At 43.6% G+C, this 12,991-nt stretch overlaps 1 long non-coding RNA gene across 1 annotated transcript in view; it reads left to right on the top strand.

The window, feature by feature from the left end:
* Positions 1-9,769, top strand: part of LOC102025549 — a 10,657-nt gene extending 888 nt beyond the window's left edge. The window contains exons 2-3 of the long non-coding RNA XR_262958.1: positions 655-933; positions 9,614-9,769. This is a non-coding gene — a long non-coding RNA (uncharacterized LOC102025549). The remainder of the gene's footprint in view (positions 1-654; positions 934-9,613) is intronic.
* Positions 9,770-12,991: the final 3,222 nt, after the last annotated feature.

The raw sequence follows: 12,991 nt of genomic DNA, 5'->3' as shown, positions 1-12,991 counted from the left end.
CAGCGGCAAAAGCGCCTGCCTGGCAAGTGCAAGGTCGTGAGTTCGGTTCCCGGTACCGGAGAAAAAACAAAAAAAAAAAAAAAAAAAAAAAAAAAAAAACCAAATAATCCAGAAAACCTATAATCATTCTTCTGGGGATAACCCAAGATAAGCCCAGAGTTGCCATGCCTCTGAAACTACTCTAAAGGAGGTTAGGTAATAACCTCACAAGACCCCATTCCCAACTTGGGTAAAGGTGTTCTCTTCAGTAAGCCCAGCTTCCTATCATATGCCACATATTACTCTGGTACAGTCAAAAGGGGTCCCTGCCAAAAGCGTCTCTCAGCCATTCTCCTACCATGACTGAGAAAAACAGGTCCTAGAACCTAGCCATTTTCCATTGCTAAGAATCCACAAAGCTCAAATTATCCTGAGGCTGCTTCAAGCCAAACAAGGAACTAAAGACAAAAATATTTTTTACCTAAAGTGCTCCAAAAGATAGTTGTACCATTCCACACAGTGGTGGTAAAAAAAAAAGACTTTGGAGACAGACAAAATTCCATGAGCAAGGAGCTTATCCTCTCTGAGCTTCAGTTCCTCATCTATAGAAAGGGAGTAATACTACCTATTCCATGAAACTCTTACAGAATTAACTAAGCAAAATCATTCTCTCAGGCCTATTTAGAATTGGATAAGTAGACAATGAAATGGGGAACACAGTCGCCAAAGAATCCCATGTTCCTATGCCACTCCCTTTCCAAAACTGAGTTAATTCTCAGTGAAGTGAACCCAGAAGGCTAAGGCTATGCCTTAGGAAGGACCCAAGAAGATAACCCACACTGAGGCTGGGGTAGACTTCAGACGTAACAGCGATCCACACTACCTCCTCAAGGATCAGCAATTACATGACAAGCCCACAAAATATCTGGATTAAATAACTGACAAGAAAGAATGGTAAGTGCATATTGCTCTGTAGGTCCAAGGAGCTCTTTGCCCTTAATCCATTTATGTTCCTGTTACCGTCATCCCAGCCCCACCTATTTACAATGGGTCAGGAAGCAACTACCCCTTAGGCCACCTGTGTCAGTATCCAATTCTCCCTGAGTCTCTCCTGATGCCTAACTACCATGGCTTTGCTATGCCCAATGCCTTCTCCCTTGTGGATCTTCCCACCTCTTCTTCACAGGTGAAGCAGGTTGGGGGGAAAAAGAGAGCAATTGTAAATAAGAATGAAAGACAGCAAGAACTGAGCAAACAGTGAGGGGAGGGGGTTAAGAGGACCGGAGGTGGTGACGGAAGAGGTTGCAGGGCAAGAATTTAAAACTAAGCATGAAAGAGTGAAGTGAATGAATATGCAGAACATTCTTCTCCACTCTTCAGCAGTTGAAGAAAGAAAAAGGCCAGAACAGAAGGAAAAACAGGTAAAGAGAAGAGGAATGGGGAAATAGGCAGACAGGATTTCTGCAGGAAAGAAGGAAATATGTTTAGGTCCCAACGCAGATGCTGCTTTAGGTTTGTAGATCCTTTCAGGGAAACGACCTGTGACTTCAAGAAGTTCCCCTTACTGGGATGGGTCCTAGGAATATCTGCTCAAGTGTAACTTAACAACATAAATTTATGATATGGAAGAAAGGATTGGGGGAGTTATTAGCAGTCTGGCATTTTGGAAGGTGATTGAAAAATGGTAAAGTGAAAAGTAAAGCAGTAGAATATGACTTCTAAGAAAATTTCCTGCTTTCTCTCTTTCTCTCTCTCTTGCATCCTCTGATTCAAAGAACCCAGAGAAGATAACTGTACTCTCTTTCCTCCTCTACACCAATCCTCTCCTCCTCCCCATAGCATCTCTGAACACAGATTCTTGGGAAAATCTGACATGTTCACCACACTAATGGCAACCCTGCCACCAGAACTCGCCCTGACCTACCGCAAACTAAGTATCTCATTCTACCTGCCTAAAAAGGGAACGAGTAACACTGCCACCTATGGAGGGACAGGCCCCAGAAAATATTTGGTGGCGAACCTATGGTACACGTGCTTCAGCAGACTGTTTGTATCACTGGCAGCTCTAAAAGGTTCGCCATCCCTGAACTAGAACATAGGTATATCCCGACATTACTAAATCTGTCCCCTAAGTCTGGGGTCCCTGGGTCCAAGCGTCAGCTTGACCATTCTCTTTTAGCTCATTCCTCCCTTTCCTCTTTTAAGCAAAAGTCTTTTCTGTTCTACCTCATTTACCTTGCACCCACGGCATAAAGTTCCTTACCAGCTTCAAAAGCAATTTTTCGCTCATAAGCTCAGATTCTATCCCTAGCACAGATGAAAGAGGGTATCTGACTATTCCTGTATGTTCCTAGCTTTAGGTATAGCAAGTAGCCCAGCTTAGACAAGAACTCGACTGTTTGACTTCAAAGGCTAAATAAATAACATTTCTGTAAAGTATCTGTCCATCTCTGACGATCAGAAGAACTCTATTCTGGATATGCCTTAGCAGCTACAAGAAATTATGGTTCTTTCTCTCCCAATAAGTATTTCTTCAATATCTTCGAAGGATGGGTTTGGACCCTGGGAGCAAAGAGATAGGGTTTATCTTGAAGCAGGGAAATAGAACAGCCTCTGTCCTTATTCAAGACATCACTTGCAGAGAAGCTGGTCTTGATGGAGTCAGGGAAGGATGGAGGGAACTAAGGACGACTTCAGTTTGAGAACCTTGCACTAACAAGTAAGATCTTCTCAACAGTCCGCAGTGACCCTCCGCACGTGCAAAGCGGTCAAGTCCTTTGTGAGAAGAGCCTGAGTCACCTGAGCTCCTGAGAAGCTGCCTGAGCCAGTAACCAAAGTGTGTTATTCTAACAGGAAGTAGGGGCTGGGAATGTCACCAATCCTCTGCAAGAGATATGAACAAATGCTACCAACATTTGTGGCAGGAAGACAGGGACAGGAAAGTACTCAAAAGAAGCCCGTGGTAAGGAAAGAATTATCTGAGGCTGCAGGGAAACCACCAGATGGCATTCTTATTCTCACAACCCTTGTCTCCAAACTTATAGTGGGGATCGAGGAAAGACCAAGGAGGCTCACTAAAGTCATACAAGGGACATTCTCCCCAGAAGCCCAAAGGCTGTGGTCAGCTACCCCAAGAAATGCAGAACCCAGAGCCTACCAAGACCAAGACAGGAGGGAAAAAAGAAAAAGAACCCTCTGTGGCAGCAATTTGCCTCTGTCTTTTTCTACCTCTGTCTCCATCTCTTCCTCGGCTTCTCACATCCTCGGGCATTATTTCAGAGGACTCTACCTTGATCTGTCTCCAAGTCTGTAGCAAGATCAAAGCTCTTAACACCTGTTTTGCTTGCTAACTCCAAGAGGGGGGAGGGTCCATCCTGAGGCAAGGGGAGGGCCCTCCCCCTCTTCCCAAAGTAGAGGGGAGGTTGGGAGGTTGGACCAGTGAAGGAACCAAAGTAAGGTTGCGTTGGCAAAATTGCCCCCTGGTGGAAAGGCTGTTACTCTTAGTCAATTATTGGGGTTTTTTGTTGTTGTTTTTGTTGTTGCTGTTGCTACTCAGGTTACAGACCGAATTAACTCAATAATAGTAGGGTAGATATATTCCCATGACCAAAAGGCTTTTCCCAACCTACTTATCTAAAGAAGTTTCCCTATTAGTCTCTACATAAAACTATTTTATTCCGATATCTGTCACAACTTGTAATTATTTGAACACTTGTTTCCCTGCTGACTGGCAGTTTCCCACTAGAAAAAAACTCTATATATGAACAAAAGAAAGAATAAATAAAGTATGAGGAAACAAACTTAGCAGTGAGATTTTAAAATTTTCCAGATCATATGATATATATACCTGGAAGTACCATTTCCAGATTTTATTAACAATAATATTCATAATGTTCCTCTTCCCAAATCTGTATCCACACTTTTACTTATATATGTTTACCACTTATTAAATTTAATTAACAATTCTTTAGCTGTCTATTAAGCACTGTGTAGAGAATATAAAAATACATAGGACATAATCTCTATACTCCAGAAGCATACAGCTGAGTAAGAAAAAAAGGGAAGACGTAAAACTACAACCGAAGGCCTCATGTAGCAAGATTACCACTAGCGAATGAATAGAGGAGTTCAAAGAAAAGAAATGGCTTCTGTGCTGAGGTTGTTCAGGAAGTCTCAGGAAAATGGTAGCACTTAAGATGAGCCATGATGCTTATGTGGGATTTTCGTAGTCAGAGATAGGGAAGAGGAAATTCCAAGGAGAAGACGCAGCTAGTGAAAGGATTTCTTGACTTTGAACATCACTTGACCTTGAACTTCTGTTCACTATTAGAGACTGAAATGCAAAACCCAGTTAAATTCGAGATAAAACGACAGAAGCCTGGGGCTTTGGTTAGGAAACAGAAGAATCCAGACCTAGGTCTGAGTTAAGGTTCCATCTGTCCCCACTGCTTTTCTCTCTGGTATCATTTCAGGAATAGACAAGGTTCAGACAGGACAGGATGCCCATTATGCCTCCATCTATATGTCTCTCCTCTTCCCTCTCCCCCCACTGAGTTCTTTATTAACAATGAAATGATTTCTTCATCTCATTACTGAGAAAAGCACCAAGCACAGAAGAACATATGCTACACAAATTAAGCCACATAATTTGCATACCTGGGGAAAGGGAGAAACTCCTCCTCTCTTCATTCTCCACAGTCAATTTTCCTTGATCTTCCAACACCATATGTCAATAAATATCTATATTTCCTCCTGCCCTGGACAGGAGATGTTGTTAAATGTCAAATGTAAAGTAAAGTTTGTCATAAAAATCCCTCATAAAAAAAAATCTCCCAACAACCAGCATTGGAAGATGGAGGAGGGGAATCCTTTGTTGTGTTTGCCTCTTGCTAATGTTCACGTTACTCAGTCTCCTGCATCTCAATCTTTTTGTGAAGTTTCCTGAAGACGTAAACAGAGATATTTAGCTCCTCTTACTACCCTTGCTTCAGTGATAGTTCAGTCTGAAGTTTTTAATGAGGCGGAACCATTATTTGAACGACAAGTTTCTCACAATCTCAACTCTAGATTTCCTACTTAGTATAATTTTAAATCTCCTCTGTGTGGGATGGCCAAAGTGTACCATCCCAATGTGAGACAAAAAGAAAAAGTAAATGGCATGGTCTATCTGAGTGCCTTCCATCAAGGGGTCCCAGGACAGCGCAGGTGGTTATGTGCATGACATGCATATAAGGGCAATTCGGGTAGTAGGCTAGAAAGTAAAGGACAGGACGGCATTGCCTGGCAGCTGCTGTTTCTCTTTCTCTGCAAACCTCCTCTGATTATAGCAGATTTATGGGGGCCCCAAAGCAGCCCAGCATCTTGGCCATAAACTTCCCAGAAAGAAAACTCATTGAGGTTCCCTTGAGAGGTGATGAAAAATAAATATCAGGGTTTGGTACAAACACATCAGCCAGGACCAAGGGTGGAAGCTGGCCAGTTCCTTATAGCTGGTTTAACTCATTCAGGATTTGTACACACACCATACACAAAAAGTCTAACAAATATACTCATGTTTATAGACTTGCTGACATAAGTATACTCCACTCCTGGATGCACTTATCCAGTCAAAGGCAAACACATATCTATATAGAATGCACACACACAGCCTTCAGGGAGTTGCTTTATACCCAGCCTCACCTCCTTCCCAAACTACTGGCTACAGGATGGGCACAGAGAAGGAAAATGAGGGAATGTCTGTGAATGAATAAGTTTGTATGTGTCCCAAATGTGTACCCGACTACATTTCAGAAAGCAAAGAGAAACTGTTCTTTCATTACGCACAGTTTGAATTACCCACTGTCTTGATTACCTCTAAACGCACCATCAGGTTTCAGTGGTCCTCTGTCTGTTACTAAGCTGCTAATGCATGCAGAGTATACTCCAAGGTTAGCGGCATAAGCTGTGCTCAAACTTGGTGTAAATGCTGGTGTCACTTCTTACTTTGCCCAAGTGACTCTTTGAACCTTAGTTTCAACTTCTATAACATGGGATAACAATACTTACCAGATAGAACTGTGTATTACATTAATAATTATGTAACGCTCTTAAAACAGTGTACAGGTCATGGTATATATTCAACAACTAGTAGCCATTATTGTCCTCATTATATTAGGCATTGGAGATATAAAGAAGTAGTGAATGCGAAATATCCTCTTCTCTTAGTTCTAAAAATCTCATTGATGAGACAGACAGATACAGGGAGAGCGAAAGGCCATGGAAATCTAAAAACTGTTGTTTGAGGCCTAACATGCAGCTTATTCCACCAAATACAATTGGCTTTTTTTTTTTTTTTTTTTTTTTTTCAGTGCTAGGGCTCAAACCCAGGGCTTCAAGCACTCTACCACTGCAGTACAACCCTGGCCCATGTTTTGAAATTTTGGGCAAATGTTGTAATGCTTTGATGGGACTGTTGTTTTCTTCTATCATTCATTGTCCCTGTACCCTGCCACTTTAAATACATCACATTCCCACCTAATCTTTCATTAAGGAGCTAACAGAATAATCTTTGGAAAGAGGAAGATTTTGAGAGTTCATGTTTTGTTTTTTTGTCTTTCTTGAGACAGGGTCTCGCTATGCAGTTCAGGCTGGACTTGAGCTTACTTTGTAGCCCAGGCTGGTCTCGAACTTGCAACAATCCTCCTGCCTCAGCCTCCTGAGTGCTGGGATTACAGAAGTGCGCCACCATGCCTGGCTTTGAGAGTTCATTTTGCACACTTCTCTATTTCTGGGCTGGGGCCTTCCTGAGGCATTCAGACCAAACTGAGACACATGTGTGCATGGCCAGAGAGAATCTTCATCATCTCCTTCAACCCTTACCTCAGAAAGTTCTCCTGGCATTCAATTTCAATCCATTTCCCTTTAACATTGACTTTTTGTCACCACTCATAATTCCTGTGAATAAAGTATACAAACCCATCAAAAGCTAAAGGAAAGTTCTCACCTGGAACCTTTTTTCCATTGATTATGCCTCCAGGTCTCTGAAATTCTATGCCTTATGTACTTCCTTTGCCACTAACCTATTAAAAATCATCAGAAGATCCTTTACAAAGCATTAACTTGGCCCCTGCCCATGCATAAACCCTCATCCAGTCATCTGGTCACTCCTTCAATCCTTTGAAAGATGAAAATATTCTCATTGCCATTATAGATAGTTAAGAACTCCTACTTCAATCCCTCCACCCCCATAGCCTCCTCAATTAATATCATTAGGATCATCAAATTGTCACTCATTTGCTTAAGGGACAGTACAACCCTGAGGCAGGGGCCTGACTGATCTGACCTCCCCAGTCCCTTTCAGTCCTTCCCTGTGAAGTAGAGGGAGCAAGACTGGCAGCAATCCCAACCTATGCAACACTTGCCCCAGGGGAGCCCCTCAGGATCAGGCTGACTTCAGCGTGGGCGCAGCAGGCGTTCTCCTAAAGTGGGCAGAGTGCCAAACCATGGTGACTGGCATGGGAAGCCTGGAGACAGGGAGATGAGCCAGTGCCCACACCTCTCCCTGCTCCCCAAAGTCAGTTTTCCCAGCCTGGGCCCCTTTTCTTGTGCTCCCAGTTTCAGAATTCTCAGATCCTTCCTATTTCTCTCCACGGCGTCATCGTCCAAGGTCAGACACCTATCACTGAAAAACGCCTCCCAAACATGAAAGAATGTAAAACTCACTGGCAGAGCTTGATAAAAATATGGATTCCGATTCAGTAGTCTGCGTTGGGACCTAAGGTCCTGCATTTCTAACAAGTTTTCACATGACGCCTGTGCTACTAGCCCACGGATCACAGTTTGAAGAGCACGGATCTAAATGATTATAGCAGTTTCTATAACAGTCTCCCAGGAAGAGTCCATCTATCCAATTCCATCTGTCTATCTATCCTCCAGATAGCAATGAGAATCATATCTCATACCTTCCTGACTCTGAAATCTCCCTCCATGGCACAATACACAATACAAACCTAGCTCATAAATTCCACTTCAAATGTGAACAAGTGCGTCCCTCACAAGACTCTCATTCTTTCATGATTCCAAGGATTCATGTAGCCTAGAATTACTGTCCCATATCTTTCCTGATCTGCCTATCCCTCTTTTATTTCCCAAATTGCTCCACAGGTATCCTCCTCCAGGAAGCAACTCTTGACAAATATCTCTTTCTCGGTTTCTACTCGTACCTTCCCCTTCCAAAGTAACAAGTTTCAGTCTCTATCTCTTTACCACTTCTTCAGTCCCGGGGTTTCTCTCCATCTGGGGTGTGAATTCTCATCCCAAAGAATCTTAGACGTCCTCACAAGGTTTTGGTCCCAGTCTCCCAAAAAGACATCTAAAGAAGTTGGCAAGTTTATGGGTAATCCTGCCTCTAGCAGTTTCCCTGCTGTCACCTGCTCCTTTGCGGAATATTTCAGAAATTCCACAAATAAGAGAGTAGCGTCCCATTTCTCTTTCCCTGGAGCATGTCCTGTATTTAAACACAAAAGAAAAACACTGGCCCTTCTATGCCAAAGCATAAAACTGTGACTGCTTTAGAAAAGATGCCTAATGTGCCCACGCTGGAGCCAGTCTAGTTTCACAGATTCCTTGGAGCCAGCTACAGTGGGTTGGGCCTTCTATCAATTTCACGACCTCTTGCCCTTCCTGGAATTGCATAGGCATACACAGAGGAGGACCAAGGGACACTGTTCCAGGCATTCTCCTGCCCCAGGGGTGTCTTGCCCTCGTTGCTGTGAATGAACATCACTGTTCTCACAGCTGGAGGAGGAGATCTAGAGGAGGGAGAGAACCTAGTGTTTAGGTTCTTAGAATCTGAACAAGATTCTACTAGGATGGAATGAATGAGATAGTCCTCAAGAGTCAAGCAGAGCCAAAGAAAGGCAAAATGAGAAAGAGCAGCTGGGCACCATTCTAGGGGCTAGAAGGACGCAGAGAGAGGCTGTTCATCAAGGAAGTCTCCTACAAGACAGCTTTAAAATAAAAGGAGTGAGGGGCTGGGGATTTAGCTCAGCGGCAAAGCGCCTGCCTGGCAAGCACAAGGTCGTGAGTTCGGTTCCCGGTACCAGAGAAAAACTAAAAAACTAAAAAAAATAAAAAATAAAAAAATAAAAGGAGTGAGACAGCCTTAGTGTGAAAGGAAGGAAAATCTTTCATACCAAGGAAAGGTACATGGCTCCATTCAATGAAGTAGGTATGTACCAAGTGTTCATTATGCACCTGGCACCTAGCTGTGGGGAGAGCAATAAACAAAATACACAAAATAAAGGAAATAAAAAGACAGAAAGCTGTGGTATTTTATAAGCTTTGGATTTGCCTATCCCTCTTTTATTTGGTCCCTGGACCACAAGCCTCCACATCACTTGGTAACTTGTCACAAACGTAAATTATGGCCCTGCCCAGACCTACTGAATGTGAAACGCTGGTGGTGGGGGCTCAGCAACCCGTGTTTTCAGAAGGCCTCCAGGGGTTGCTGATGCACACTAGGATTTGAGACCTACTGAGAAGAGAGTACTCCTCCTAACCTCTCTCTGCTCCCTCTCACTCACCAGGACTTCTGAGCAGCCAAGCTTGCTATGCCAGGTTTTTATTTTGGTTTTGCTTTTACTTTTGTTTGCAGAGCCTGCCTGCCCACAGGACACGTGCATTCCAACATGCTCATCCATGACCAAATCCTAACAGGAATCCACCCTGGCCCTGCGGTAGAAGGCCGGAGAGGGTTCGGCAGACCCATGATTGAGAGGAAAGAATGTAGTCATGCCTAATAGCAAACCAATGTGGCCATAGATCTAAAGTTGATGATTAAATGATCTATCTCTCTGTCTCCTCTATTTTGATTATCTGTTGGCTCCAAACATTGGGGAAGGACACAGTGCTATTTATTGTACCCTGAAAACTCCAACATTGGGTTTTAGTGAAAAGCTGACAGGTTATAATGCAAACTGCTTGCGTAGAGAAACATAGCTGAGAGTAAGAAGGCAGGAGAACCAGAGGAACACTTAAACTAAATAAAGCCTTAGAAATCGTCCATTCTAACTGCTCATGTTAAAGAGAAAGAAGCAAGGCGCTGAAGGATTTGATTACTCAAGGTCACATTTTTAGTTGGCAGCAGAGACAAGACTAAAACCCGGGATACTTGCCTCTCAGCTGTGCACTTTTTGGGTGGGCCAAAGCAGACAGCAGAACTTTAAGGCCCATGAATGCAGCCATTGCCTAGTAGAAGAATCAACTCCATGGATTTTCAGTACAGTCGGTGGGTGGAAAGCCAGCATTACGTGCTCATAGGAAAACTCTGGCTCCAATCCACTGTCCATGTAGCTCTTTCACACTGCCAAGTCTCAAGCTACACAGCCTACTCTGTGAACTCTGAACACTGCTTCACTTTCCTGTATTCCCCCTAGGGCTATTCACTGTGCCTAGAACCCACTGGCCGCCCCACCACCCCCTGTGTGGTGAAATCTTCTCTATTCTTAAAGAGAGTCAACTGTAATGCTATTCTCCACAGTCTTCTCTGATTCCACTGATCAGCCCTCACCACTCTGCCAGCCAAAAGGGATCAACCTCCACTCTGAATTCCCATGGCACTTTACTTGTCTATTACGTGTGCTACTTTTCACTTTCTACTTTGGGTCACACCTATGCCTTGGGTATGTTTTACTAGAACATAACCTCCTTAAAGGCATGGGCCACATTTTATCTCATTTGTACTCTCGCTCCATAATGCCTAGAATGTGGTACACAGTAAATATTTACTGAACCCATTATTCAACCAACCAGCCCAAGCTCAGAAGTCACATGTCACAGAACATGTCACCTGTTGCAGCCCAAACATCACAGACACCGACACCAAAGGATGTCATAGAAAATGCAACCCCACTTTCCCCCTGCAAAAGCTCCAAATACCTCCCAACATTCTGCTTTTTTACGCACCACATGACATAATCCCATTTGGGTTCGCCTAACTCATGTAGCTTCATGTACTAATTAAGCTGTAAGACACAACAGGGCATGAATTTATTATGCAATAATTCACACGCGGGATGTTTGCGCAGTGCTTGGGCGTGAGTTATGACACATTAATTCACGGCCTAGAGGGCCTCATTGCAATTACAGAACCATTTTTTAAATATCATCTGAGCTTAAAATACAAATATTGGTCCTCCCAGTCTTAAAACCTTTAGCCCCAAAATGCAGCCAGCCTCTCTGCTTCTCTTTCTGCATTATTCTTATGCAGTGAGCGGTATGAATGCCAAAGCATGGACACGCCAGTCCTTCAGTGGAATCACCTAGGACCACGGGGGCATTGTGAAAAGAAAGGAAGAGAAGTGGGCAGAGACTTTCTACCTGCAAGAAAGAGAGAACTGGCTTTTGGATCAGGAGACACTGGAGAAACAGGTCCAGCAGCCCACTAAAGGCCCGTTACTAAGGAAAGAGAAGGGCTAGAAAGGATTTTTGTGAATTCTGAATGTAGTATGCCTCACTCAACCAGGCAAAATTCACTACCATTTTTATGTCCAGTTAGGAGATTGTGATGAGTAGGGAGAGAAGAAATGTTACTTGCTCGGTAACCCATAACCAAAACCAATCCCTGTCTCCTGTCTCCCTTGGGGTCTGGAAGAGAAGGTGAACTCACTTCTGCCGAGTGCTCGCCACACCATTCTCTATACACACCCTGGCCACCTGTGATGTCAGCTGTCAGCCGCCTGGAGAACCTTCCCTGCTCTGGGAGCTTGTATTAAAACACTCACTTATAACTCCCTATTAATTTTTCACGAGGAGTTATTTTTAACTTGCTCAAACCATTGTCTGAAGATGCCAAATATATTTTCTTAATGAACGAGCCCGGCGTGTGGTTCCTCCTTCCTCTACTCCCCTGCTGCTATTCAAATGGTTCCCTCCTCACAGGGAGCAAAGCTCTGGATGAACAATTCACAGCAATGCCCCGGAAACAAGAGTAGTGGAGAGCAGAGAAAAATAAAGCAGGAAGCCCACACTTTCCTCCCTACTCAGGATTTGATTTTGAGAGAATCTGAGGAAATGAAAACAGGCTTTGGAAAACAGAAAGAGCAAGTCAAAATTTAAAAGTTCTTGGGTGGAACCTATGCTTAGCATGCACAAGGTTCTGAGTTCAATCCCCAGTACCCCACAAAATGTTTAAACCCCTCTCTGTACATTATCCAAAGAGACCCAAGTATTATTGGGTCAGGCCTTCCATCTAGATTTATTTGCCATTCACCTCTTCCAATATTACTTACTGGAAAGCAAACAAGATAGGGTCAGTTCTTAACTCATGAACTTTTTCTAATCTATAAATCTGAATGAGTTGCTCTCCCACTTAAAATCTTTCATGATTTCCCTTTGCCCTCAGGATAAAGCCTAAATTCCTTAGTATGGCCCTGCCAGATTTCATCACAATCTGACCTATACTTATTCCTCCAGCTCCATCCTCTCTCCATGTCATGCTCCCACCATACAATCCCGGCTTTGCCCTGCTCCCTGCCTCTTGGCCCCTTTTACTGAGTTAATTCTTCCTTATCTTTCTGATCTCAATTTAGGAATTTTCTCTGGATTAGGTGCCTTCCTGGGTGCTCTCACAGCACCTGTACTTACCCCCACTTGCCATAAAGTACTGACACTCCAGGGGCTGGGGATCTAGCTCAGTACCACAAGTGCCTGCCTGGCAAGCTCAAGGTCCTGAGTTCTATTCCTGATACAAAAATAAATAAATGAATAAAAAAAGTACTGAGATTCCAGTCCAGCTGTCTGTCTCCTTCACTAGACTATGAGTTAGGGGCTCAAAAAACATTTATTGAACAAATGTACAGAGAAGAGTAAACCTGAAAGAGCAGCCAGGCATGGTGGCGCACACCTGTAATCCCAGCACTCGGGAGGCTGAAGCAAGAGGATCATTGCAAGTTCAAGGCCAGCCTGGGCTACAAAGTGAGCTTAAGACCAGCCTGAACTGCATAGTGAGACCCTGTCTCAAAAAGACAAAAAA

Source organism: Chinchilla lanigera, unplaced genomic scaffold (genome assembly GCF_000276665.1).
Source record: "Chinchilla lanigera isolate Chin_1 unplaced genomic scaffold, ChiLan1.0 scaffold00057, whole genome shotgun sequence".
NCBI classification, from domain to species: Eukaryota; Metazoa; Chordata; class Mammalia; order Rodentia; family Chinchillidae; genus Chinchilla; species Chinchilla lanigera.
This window is presented reverse-complemented; position numbering and strand designations above follow the sequence as displayed.